Here is a 13,834-nt window from a genome sequence, read left to right on the forward strand (position 1 = left end):
CCGGTGCAACCCAATATCCGGTTTTGCTCCCCAAAGTTTACACAACTGCGTGTCTGAACCCGTGCACTCGAGACCAAACACGATGGAGCTTCACAAACAATGCCCAAAATAATATAGAATAGAATAGAAAGCTATGAATTATGAATAAAAAGACATAGATTGTGTAATTTTCCCCTTTTAGTAGCTTTCTATTCTATTCTACTTTGCATAAAATTTACATAGTGCTATATAAATATTCACACAACAATATTCTCCATTAATTCATTATTTATTCTCCACTAAATCAATTTAATGATTAATGCTAGGAGAATAGATATAAATCAACATGCCCATTATGAGAGGCTACATGACTACATTATTTATCTTCTACTTTCCACAAAATTTCCTTGAATTCTAAAGTTGGGTTATCTATAGACAAGCATTGTACCTATGTAGTACCTCTAAAAACACTTCTCATCAACCAGATTTGATTCATTCTTAAACTAAGATTATTATTAGGCTTAAATAGGTAATTAGTCCCTGCACTTTTATCCATTTTTGGGATTGGTCCCTACACTTTTTTTTGTTTGGCTTTGGTCCCTGCACTTTGTAAAAAAATTGGTATTGGTCCTTCTGTTTGATCACAGTCAAAAAAATTCAAAACTAACAGAGTGCCACGTGGCCCAATTATTTCACGCCACGTGGCACACTACGAGACAAAATTTTAATATTCAAGAATTAAAATATAATAATTGTTTTTAATTATTATTATTCATTCTAGTTTTATTAGAAAAAAGTAAGAAAAAAAAAACAAACAAAATCCTCTATCAGGAAGGATAATCGTGAGGCCAACTACAAATCTAATTTCTACTTCTTCCTTTAAAATTCACCACCACCACCATTAACACATGTTTACTTCTTCTTTAGCCATCTCTATCAACACCCAACTCCAATTTCACCTTCTTCCTTTACTTCTGATTCATAATTCATCAACATCCAACTCCATTTTCATCTTCTTCTTTTTAAGTGAATGTTTTTCAATTCTTGCACTTAATAATTTATTCTCAAGGGACTGTTTTTGCTGGTTCTTTCCTAATGCGCTTCCTCAAAACAAACGGAAACAACGGCAGAAGCGCGAACGGCAATGCAAACGGAAACTGAAACCTGATGAAGGTCGAAATCGATTACGATCTCAATGTTCAATCACATTTTTTGATTTTGGGTTCAATTTAAAACCATAAAATCCATTCTTCCCCTCTCCAAGTATTCAATTCAATCACGTTTTCCCATTTCTTCTATTATTTCTTGTTTCTGATGTTTTTTATTTCTAATTAAATAATAATAAATAATTGAAAAACAATTAATATATTATAATTATTTCAATGTTAATTTTTTGTCCTTTAGTGTGCCACGTGGCACTCTGTTAGTTTTGAATTTTTTTTAACTGTGAACAAACAGAAGGACTAATGCCAACCTTTTTACAAAGTGCAGGGACCAAACCCAAACAAAAAAAAGTACAAGGACCAATACCAAAAATGGGTTAAAGTGCAGGGACTAATTACCTATTTAAGCCTTATTATTATGTCTACTATGTGACATCTTTAAAAACATTTATCATACTCTTTAATAACTACCCACTCTATATTATCTTCATTAAAAGTAGTCACTCATTTTCTAGCTATCGGTTACAGATTGTTCATGCATATGATGATGAGTAGTACATTGTAAAGGCCATTCTTAAAACCTAAGCTGAGTTAAAAAAAAAAAAAGACTTCTCATTCATTCTAATTCTATTCGTGTCTTTTTAGTTGCATAACCATTATAAATCACCATATTTTGTCTATTCTTTATTTTTTACATTTTCCATCGGTTACACTTCATTAACTTCATGAAATAATTCATGTCATACTAATATCGGTTACACTTTAAAATTATTCCTATTCCTATTATATCCACTTTTAACCTATAAATTATTGTATTCAAAGTTTATTTGACAAACTTTACACGAAGCTTATCTTTTTTCTCAGCTTATGTGTATATATTTGTAACTTATTTTATCTTTTCCATTCCTTCCGTTTCATATTTTTTTTTTTTATAGTTTTCAATTTTCCCTTCGCTATTCATGTACATTTTCTTCTAATATTTTGTATTCTTTAATGGATATTCTTTCTTTGAAGTTGCAGGTTTTGGAAAAAGGAGGCTTTTATTGAAAGAGCAACTTCTTATATGAAAAGGTAGTTATCTTTGCATTGAATTTAGTTAATCTTAAGTTTGGATTATGCCTATGTTACATTCCTATAAACCTCATCACCTTTTCTTGAAAAACTTGTCACCTTTTATATCATAATTATTTCAAATTGGTAAGTTATATAACCTCAATTATATGAATTTTATATACATTCATACCAACTCCTCAATATTGATTTTTGACATTTTGCATAGCTCATTTTTTTTCCTAAGCTTATGTGTATATATTTGTAACTTATTTTATCTCTTCCAATGAAAGTGCTTTAACCACAACTTTGTAAACAAAGTTTGAGCTATCCAAGAACTAGAAATGTGATGATTTGACACATCTAAAAATATTGTTTTGATACTATTTTCAACTTTTATTCATAAAAAATATTAAATTCATTTGCTACAGAAGTAATGTCTCTATACGTGTTATATAAAAAGAAATATATGTCTCTATATAATTCTCCCACTAAACTTGAATAGTAATAATTATTATTAAGTTATAAGTTTCTCACTTCTCTCCCACTAAACTTGCATATAAGATAATTGTATTTTATTGGTGTTTATAAATTGTAATTGTTTGATTGTACTCTTGATATCTTACTTTTTTTTTTTTTTTACAAAGTATGATATCTTACTATAATTTGTTTCTATATCTTTTTAAGGATATTAAACCTATAATAAAAATCACTATCACCTAAAATTATACATTAGAAATTTCATTTTAGTCTAGCCTGGAAAACAAAGACAACAAGGTGGAATTCTATCATGAGAATGATGTTATGATAGTGGTTTGTTTTTATACCATCATGCATGTCGCTAAAATAAGTTTTTGAAGCATTTGAAAAAATTGGTTTCAAAGATAGCAAACAAATTTTATTATTTTAGAAAGGGGTGAAAAATAATATTGATTTAACTGAATCACGACTCTAAGAATTCTAATGCATAGATTTCATACATTAAAATAGTTTTTATATTTGGTGAGACATTAATTTTATTTTGTTTGGAGAGGAATATTTAGTGTTGGTTATGGATTTTATGATATAATTGTACTTTGTGCAAGACTTCAAGAGAAACTATGTTTGATCTTAATTATATGTTTTGATTAGTGTGTTTGGCAAACTAGCAATATATTACTTTTGTTTACTTTCTTCATTCCATAATTTGAACAATAAAAAACTTTGTAGTTTTGGAAGTGTTTCTTTTGAGAAATGATATTTGTACAACCCTTTTGTGACAACCTTTAGACAACTTTCTCTCTCATACTCACATTATATTCTTACTCTCTCTCTTCCTTTTTCTCTCTGCATTGTTTTTGACCAATAAGAAAAGAGAAAAGAGAGGTTGTCATCAAAGTTGTTTGCAAATGGTTGTTCAAATATCATTGCTCGTTTCTTTTAAGTCTTTCATTTTACTTCCCTATGATGTCAATTTCCTTCTTAGACTAATGGGATATCCGTAAATACGCGCATTTTTGTGTGTTCGTAATATACAATAAGTTATGTTGTTAGTTAAACTGAAATTAAGATAGTAGTTAACATTGTTTATAATATTGATAAAACTTAGATAAAATTGTTTATTAAATATAATTTTTTTATACCATAAAATATATAGTCCCTTGAATACAAAAAAAAAAAAAAAAACTTCAAAAGTATAGATAAGTGGAAAAATGACATGGGAATGTTTTATTATTAATGGCTGAAAAATATGATTTATTTGTTTATGTTATATATCATTTGGATTTAAGGAAAAATAAACGAGATTGAAGTTGAAGTCAATGGTACTGAATTAGGAAATGTTTAAAATGTCGATGTTCATTATTGGAAGTATAATGTTTTTTTTGGGTACAATTGGAAGCATAATGTTACTGCTTCTTTTTTGGATGGAAACAAGTTTTTGGTTAGTGGCATTTATGAAGCATTTTTTGTTGTTTTTGTGTTGTCAAGTAGTTGTAGATTAATTATAATTTGTATGATTTATTGACAAATCTATTGTAACATTTTCCTCGACGTGTTGTTGAGAATGATTTTTATATCAATCAATCTAAAATTCTCCTTTTTGATGAAGAAACCAGTAAATCTTATGACTGTGGTGTTCACAATGCGTCAAAAAACATGCATCAGAAATACATAGGGAGAGGATGGTACAACTTTGTTCTTGAAAGACCTAAAAATTGGTGATGTTATTTTGTTCACGGTCAATAATCCTCCTAATAGGATGTATGCTACCGCCGTTAACTGGGACTGATTTTATGATCGAATGTGGTGGTTCAAGGTTGTTTGTATGATTCTCTATTTTTAATTTAATATTTAAGTTGAGGAAGGTTTGGCCAAAAAAATGATTGTCCTATTTATTGAAGTTAAATTTTAATTGATTTTATGTTATATTCGGTTAATGGTTGAAGTAATGAATAGAAGTTTATGTTAAACTATATACGTTGAATGTATGATTTATATTTTTTAATAATGAAAATATTGTAATACAAAATAATAATATTTAACCGTATTTTAATGAAACCCGTGCAACGCACGGGTTGAAAACCTAGTAGAATAATAGAAAGCTATGAACATGATTTTTGATCACTTCCACTAGTGCCCTAGTTTCCTTGCGTCCTTTATATATCTTGCAAGTGGCTAAATGCTTAATCAATTGCTTCATTACCGTTGCCACATTTTCATAGAAAATCACTGATATTAATGGCCATGAAAGCCTAAGAACAACGGTTATTGGATAAACTCGATAACGGTAAGCATTTAAACCAATTGAGTAAAGGACACTTGATTGTCATTATATTCTACAAGTGTTACCATCAAAATCATGGTGATAACATAGTGACCTACAAAAATTCTATATGGGTAAAGATATTGGACCCGTGAACAAAAACACTGATGTTCAGTTGGTAGGCTATCCAGATGAAGATGACGAAATTACTGATAATTTTGAATTCTTGTTTTTTGTTGACCTACAAGACAAGACATGTGGTACGGAAATGATTTATGTTCTTCGAGCATGTTGCTTTTGGATTTCTATTTTTTATTTAATTTTTGAAAAAAGAATATCTATCGAAGTTGTTATTAGATTGACTCACAATTATGTCACTCTTTTTTAAGACGTTTCGTGACACTGCCTAAGATTGTGTACGACAGACCATCAACCACGTCGTCTCTACGATAAAACAAGCTCAACTACAATTATGCGGTTAACTACTGTAGAAAACCGTTCGAAATTTACACCTCTAATATGATACAAAGATCATTCTTTTAATGCTGAAACCACTTTAATATGGTACTGTTACTACTCTATTATAGTGATGAGACCAATCAAATATGGTGTTACCACCATTCTAATTTTTAACTTCTTCAAGGGAAGAGGTCTTAAGAACATTCTTAATTTCGAAGGGACAGATATAAGGTGATAAGGAGAAGAATAACTCGTTAACACAAGCTGGAGGGAGAAGAGAGAAAGAGTTCACTTCAACTCAATAGAACGCTTTGGTGTGATTGATTTTTAAACTAGGTGATATCTTCTTTTACCGGGATAGTTTGTAACTAATTTGGAGAGACTTAAAAATTAAGTAAAACTTAAAATTTATTCAACCCACATATTAGCTTAAGTAATAAACTAATCGGATAAGTTCAAAAAGAAACAAACCAACAAAATTAGATGAAACAAACTAATGATGGAAAAATAGGAAATTCAGTTAGATTCTCAATCTTATCACAACCAATATAAGCTAAAATTATGGGAAGTGAATGCATGAATAAAAATAATAATTATTATTATTTTCATCATTATCAGGTATTTAAATTAAATGTCATTATTTAAACACTACTAATGTATGTTCTATTTTATGTGGGACCCCTCACACTCTATTTTTTCAATTCACACAACACTAGATCAAAGTTTGATTACTTGATGTTTGAGTTGTTGATGATTTGATTTGTTTTGAAAAATACTTGGTGTATTAATAAATAGCCTTGGAATTATTAGATTTGATGAACCTACCAAAGGATGTTAATTTGCAGTATTCATAAATATGCAACAGAGAATGTTGCCTAGGATTTTTCATTAAATCAATAAGATTAGAACCTTGAAACCCTATAACAAAAGAAAAATTTGGAATTATGGAAAGTTAATCATTAAATTACTTTCAATAATCCCAAATAAAGAGAAAACTACTCACTCATCATAGTGATAGACATAATTAAAAAAATAAGAGCAGGAAATAAAACTTTATTCAAAATGTAAGAATAAAATATAAGAGTTTTATTAAGTGTTTACAATGAAGTGGTGATGACGACTCAGCACTGTAGCATGTATTTTAGTGTTTTATTGAGTCTTTTTTGCCTTTTATTTTAGGATTTACATAAAGGATTAGAGTGAGGGGAAATAGTCTGCAGTTGTTATATGCTAAATATTCATTTTGAGCCTCTTAGAAAACTGGCATCCAACAAATTGGTGATAACTAAGTTACTTTCCGAAAAGTGACGTTCGAAGCAAAATGTCTTTACTGCAAGTAATGAATTTGAAGATCATTTACGAAGACTCGTATAGATGAACTCAAAGATAAACATTCTAGAAGTGATTTGAAAATTCAAATGATCTCATAACAACCATATCCTAAGTGTGCATATAATGTTTTGAAAGCAGGGACGGATCCAGGATTTTTGAATAGTGGGGGCACTATATATAAAAATTTGTAACATTAAAAACTGTCCTCTATGATTTTCTCATTTCCAATATCAATAAAAAAAAATTTATCGATATAAATAATTAAACAATCATTTAACCGACCATCTCCCATTCGATTTTACATTTGATTCTTAATAATATTCATATTGTCAAGAAAGAATTGAGATATATAATAATATGTGTGGGCCAAAAGAGAAATGATTTGTGAGAAGTGTGGGTCATGTTGTCAAAATATCAACTTTTGGTGTATTATGCTACTAAAAAGAAAGTTTTCTAAAAAATTTGTGTAGGCACATGCCCACACACCCAACCACATAGATCCGTCCCTGTTTGAAAGTAGTTATATTTGAGAAGCTTTCAACGTTCATAATTGGACGGGGAAGCCCGGAGGTGGACGTAGCACCCCTCGTACAAAGGAAAAGGACCTACCCCTCGATCAAAAAACCACTCGCGCCTAGCACGTGTTGCATCAAACCACTTCGCCTTGTCTCAAGACTCGTGCTTGGGGGGCTTGTGGACCAGGGAAACCCGGATCAAGGGCACAACGCCCTTCATAAGGGCTAAGGCGCCCTTTGTAAGGGCTCGAATGCCCCTCGGCGAGCCTACACGTAGTCACTGCCTCTAAAACCTTCTAGAAGCTACTAGACGCGCTAGATGCTGACCTCAACACAGCTGACTTCCTGCCTAAGTTATCGGAGAAATGGGCCCAATCACAGCTATAAATACCCCTTTTAGAGCATTTTTAAGACATGGCCTAAACAGACCTAAACCCTAGCTTTAGATAATCGTATATCTGCAAGTACAATGTTTCAAAATACTAGAAGAAACTTGCAGATCTTTTTTCCAAGTCGGTCATAAGACAGTGCATTCATGTACCATAGAAGTTAGTTTCTTTCTTTCTATAAATAGAAAAATCACACTCCACGCAAATAATTCATTTATGTTCCAAAAACTTGTCTACTAAATAAACGCATCAGACCTTTTGTCAAAGAGAAATTCTTCCCTACCCACCTGATTATAGTGGGTTGTTTACCCATCCTTACTTGTCAAACAATAAGTGGTCCACGTGGATGGACTTTATTAAAAAGGACAAAAATCTTTTACAAAAACCGACTTAAAAAGTCTAAAATAAATTAAAATAAATAATAAAACATTGGTATATTCAAAATCCATAAGGAAAAATTATCCTTCAACCTTGGTATTTAGTTCCAAACTATCAAGATATCCCAATAGTAAAAGCACAAATTAGATGGTGTAAAGAAACAGCACGGTATTATTTAAAAGAAGATTTTGATTATTTTCTTTTTAAAGAATATGTAGAAATATGTTGTGCTTTAGAAAAAGAACTCAAAAGATTAGCTAGATGAATAATAGACTGGTTAATAAACCCATTTGAAAAAATAATACCACAACCATTCATATTAAATCCTAGTTATAATGAAATAACTAGAATAAAAAACCAAATTAATTGGTGTAAAGAAATATCATTTTGGTTTCTAATAATTGAAGATGATTATTTTACATACTGGAAGTATGAAAATTTAGCAAACTTTTTAAGTCACAGAATACAAAAGTTTACACATGGCTAATAAAGGTGTAAGTGAAAAAATACAATATATTTTTGAAAATCTAATAGTTCTTCAAGAGCGATTAGATAAAATAGTAGAAGTACTACTAGAAAAAGTGTTCAAAGAAAAACTCGATGAAAAATTATCTAATCTAGAAGAAAATCAAAAGCTATTAGATGAAAAACTTTGCCAAAAAATAGATGATTTAATCGATTTATTAAAACTCTTACCTATAAGAGATAAATGTCTAATCCTAGAAGAATTACAAACTTTTGTCAAAAAAGAAGGGGGAGACATGATAGAAAATTCAGAAAAACCTGAGGAATCAAAACAAGAATTTCAATTTTTCGCTCCAAAACCATGATGGACGAAACAGAAGAAGAAATAACTAATCAACTACAAGAATTACAAACCCTAATGGTTACTTTAGACATTAGTGAAAAGGGTAAAAATATCGAATATTCATAGAATCTTTAACTAAGAATCTGTGATATGTGTCAAATCGAACCATTTATATGTGAATTCAGAAAATACTACTATGCAGTATCACCACAGACAAGATTACAATATAATCTTTTAGGTCTATTTTATAATAAACTACCATCTGCGGTAGGAGCAAAAATGGATAAAATAATCCAAGAACACCTAGAGGTAATTGTAGGGCTAGAAGATACCCTAGGAACTAGGATAAATGCTTTGCGAAGATGGATGTCTGAACAATGCATGAACAAAATCGCTAAAAGAGAAGCAGAAATAAACCTTTGTTGCGACAAACTTCAAGATAGAGTAGGTAACTACGGTTGTAATAAATCTAGAAGAAAAAGAAAAATCTTTAGTAAAATTGATCGATCAGAATACAGAAGGAAAAAGAAATTTCCTAAGAAATTTAACAAACAAAAATATTTTAGGAGGAAGAAAAAATATCCTAAAAAGAATTCATGTCCCAAAGGCAAGAAAACATGCACATGTTGGTTGTGTCATGAAGAAGGACATTATGCAAATGAGTGTCCTAAGAAGAAAGATTCTAAAAAAGAAACCTTAAAATTAATTTGGGAAGTATGTTTCGAACCAATAGAATCAGATATAGTTTCCGATGAAAGTAGTATCTTTGAATATACTACTGAAGAGGAATTTGAAGAATGAGTAGGAAAATTTTAAAGAATGGAAATCCTAATTCAACATTTATTCAAATTATTTTGAATAAAAAGAAAATCATGGGTTACATTGATACTGGTGCAACTCTATGTTTTGGAAGGAAATCTATATCCAAAGAATGGATTAGATTAAAGAAACCAAAAGAAATAATAATTGCGGATAAAACAAAACATAAGATATGGTTTGTTTTAAAAAATACCTTCATAAAAATCGAACATAGATATTTTTATGTAAGATCAATTTATGAACATGGTTCTGGGATAGATTTGATAATAGGAAATAACTTTTTAAAGCCATATAATCCTTTTATTCAAGAATTTGACACTATAACATTAAAATGGTTTAATGTCAATAATCCAGAAGAAAGTGAATTTGTTACAACAAACATTGTAACAAAAAATGAAATTTTAAAGGCAATAAAAGAAAATCTTAACGTACTTAGATGTATGTGGGATAAAAGAAAGTTTTACTTAACAACTGAACAAGATTTAGAACATCATTTAGATCAAGTGTGTTCTGAAAATCCATTAGATTCTGTAGTAAATAAGATACAGGATTTAGTTGTTATAAAACTTAAAGACCCTAAAAAAGAAGTTAAGGTCCTATACAAAATCCCTTATTCATCTGATGATAAGGAAGAATTTAAAAAAGAGATAGTAGAATTATTAGAGAAAGGTCTAATAAGAGCTTCTGTCAGTCCACATTCAGCGCCAGCTTTTTATGTCAGAAAACACAATGAGATAAAAAGAGGTAAGGCTCGAATGGTAATCAACTATAAAAAAACTTAATGATGCAACTATAAGTGATTCTTATAAGTTACTAAGAAAAGATTACATTTTTGAAAAAAATAAGAGGATGTAATTGGTTTTCATCTCTAGATGCAAAATCTGGAAATTGGCAGTTGAGGTGATCAGAAGAAACAAAACCTTTAATAGCTTTCAGTTGTCCAGAAGGACATTTTGAATGGAATGTTTTACCATTTGGTTTAAAACAAGCACCATCAATATATCAAAGATTTATGGACAATACTTTTAAAGGTCTTAATCATATTTGCTTTGTATATATCGATGATATTTTAATTTTTACTAAAAGAAGTAAAGAGCAACATGTTAAAGATGTTATGACTGTTTAAAATAGAATAAAAGATAGAGGAATTGTTCTATCTAGAAAAAAAGTCAACACTTTTGAAACAAGAAATCGAATTCCTTGGTCTTATTATAAGAGAAGGAGGAAAACTCGATTTATCACCTCATGTTCAAGAAAAAATTTTACTTTTTCCTGATCAATTAGCAGATAAAAAACAAATCCAAAGATTTTTGGGATGTCTAAACTACATTGCTAATGAAGAATTTCTCCAAGATTTAGCAAATGATAGAAATTTTTTACAGAAGAAGATATCTGAAAAAGTGTCATGGTCATGGACACAAAAAGATACTGAGGCTGTAAAATCTTTAAAAGAAAAACTAAAAGTTTTACCTCAACTATACAACCCAACATAAAATGATTTTTTGGTTGTAGATGTTGATGCAAATCAGTTTACTTGGGCTGGAGTTATGAGAGCTCTACCTAACGGTAAACAAAAACTGGGATTAAATCTCAGTGGATATGTTGAGGATGAAACCCCCACAACAATCCTATACCATTGTGGGCGTAACCCCACAGTTAAAATCAGATATCCCTAATGGGCGATCAGATATAAAATCAGTTTCGACTGATACAAAACTTGATTATTCAAGTAATAACATCTGAATTAAGGATAATGAACTTGTCTTATGCAAGTATGTTTCAGGTTTTTTTAAAGATGCTGAAACAAGATATCATATTAATGAGAAAGAAACCCTTTCTTGTTTAAAAGTTTTAGAAAAATGGAGAATGGATTTAATTCCATCAAGATTTTTATGTTAGCGGATTTTGGCGCTACAATTTAAAAGTTGATCATAAACAGGGAAGACTTGTTCGATGGCAAATGCGCATCCAACAATTCTATCCTTATATTCAAATAATAAAATCAAAAAATAATTGTTTTGCAGATACATTGACAAGAGAATGGAGCGAGCTCTAAAGGTTCTCCAAAATAGCTTAAAGCAAAAAGATGAACAAATTGAAATCCATAGTCAAAAGCTGAAACAACTCTCTTCAGAAAGGGGGGAGATAATTAAAATGATTGAAAGCTTAACTAAAATCATAAATGTTGAACCTCCAACAACAACAACAACAGGTGAAAATCCAAAAAAGACTTTGAATGAACAACAAAGTTTTTCATCAACATCTTCAGCAGGTTCCATGCCAGAAGAAGATACAAAAAAGTCATGGGCGGACAAAGCCGAAGAAGAGAATGAAGAGCCAAAAAATGGTTCAGACCAACCAAACGTTGTCGTCGATCCAATCAACGAACAACTAGAGAAAAAGGTGTATGTCATCTTTGACGGTCCAATGAAGGGCATCTACAGCAATTGGGCGATTGCAAGTCTTCATATCAATGGCAAGAACGTCAGACACAAAGCTTATCCAACCCTGGAAGAAGCAAAAGAAGCTTACAAAGCTTCCTACAAAGAAATGGCCATTGCCAAAGATATTGGTCAACCATAAAAAATGGAATCAAAGAAGAAGATCTCAGTGGGATCTATTATAAATATCCAAAAAGAGAAAAATAAGCCAAAGACCCTTGATGACTTCATGGGAAAATGGAGATGATTAGCAAACTTCAAAGAAGAGCTAGCACTTGAATGTTTTTACCCGGTCAACACCAAGCATGGGGTAAAAGCTAATACAGTTCCGGGTATATCCAAGGAACTGCTCAAAGAATTCTATGACTATGGGATGCTTAAGACTGTATATCTTGAAGAAGGAGAAAGTCGTAGGTTTCATGAATTGGCTGATCTTCCAAAAGAGATTGGTGATACAGCAAAAAGATTTAATGATTTTCTTGCTAAAGGAAGAGAAATATATCTTCAGTTCGAACAAACATATCCATGGTTCGAAGGAGAAAACAACCAAATGACTGTAAGACCAAGAACAGTCATAAAGATAGGAATTTCAAACAAAACCTATCTAGAACCAAATGCAACAAGTGTTGGATGGACATTAATCTCATTCGTCCAACAAATGAAGCGTTTTTACGACCACCTGATTAAATATGGATCATCCATTATTAATTACAAGGTTTTATATGTCTCAGATTTTTGTCTTATGATCTGTGATTCAAAGAAGAAGGTTTCAGAAGAACGCCTTAAACAAACACTTCATTTTGAAGACTCATTCTCAGGATTCGAAAACGGTCTCTACCGGATTCCAGAGGAAGTACAACAGGAGTGTTGTCAGTACTTCTCATCCTACAAGGGGCATATTTGTAAATGGTGTGCAAAAGAAAAAGTACCGACAGCCCCAGCACTTGAAGACAAGGCAAAAAATAAGGCCTAAACACGTGTTATGTAGATAACCGTAGAAATAAAAGTTGTAATAGTGGAACCTTATCATCTGAGTCGGATGGGGACCACTTAGAGATAAGAATCTTATCACCTTGTGTGATAATGTGTTTGCTTTTTATTTGCGTGTTTAAGTTGTCTTTCTTTTTAGCTGGCATGGATAAGGACATGTGAACTACTTGTAAGTCCTATCCGCCTATAAATAAGAGCTTTAATGCTCATTTGTATTCACAACTTAAATCAATGAAGTAAGTACCATTTAGTTTATGAGAAACATTGTTGGGAAAGGACTTTGCAGGATTTGAGGTTGTCACCACCAAATCGAAAGATTTTAAAGTTTTCAATATTAATAATCGAAAGATTATTTCAAAGATCAAAAGATCAGAAGCATCAGTTCCTAGCCAAAGTCAGGTATGATTTTATATTCAACAAACTTTTTATAATGGAATTTAGCATGATAAAAGAAGATTCATCTGGTTTTATAGCCGATGTATTAGTAAATCATATAGAAAAGGTAGATTTTACCTTAAAACCTGAAGAAAATTTCAAACAAAAAGGTATTTTTTCTTTAATAAAAGAAAAACTATCCAGAGAAAACATTCTAAAATATGGAATGATGGTAAGAGAAGTTGCTATATCAATGGAATCAACAGATGGATCTGTTGTAATATCCATGATGATGAACAACAAATAAGCGAAAGATTAAAACACTTATCGCTAGAAAAAAGAAGAAAGATATTATATATCCATATATCAACTATTCAAATAATCATAAAAAGC

This window comes from Medicago sativa, chromosome 8 (genome assembly GCF_051527215.1).
Source record: "Medicago sativa cultivar Bolivia chromosome 8, Bolivia_mono, whole genome shotgun sequence".
Lineage (NCBI taxonomy): Eukaryota > Viridiplantae > Streptophyta > Magnoliopsida > Fabales > Fabaceae > Medicago > Medicago sativa.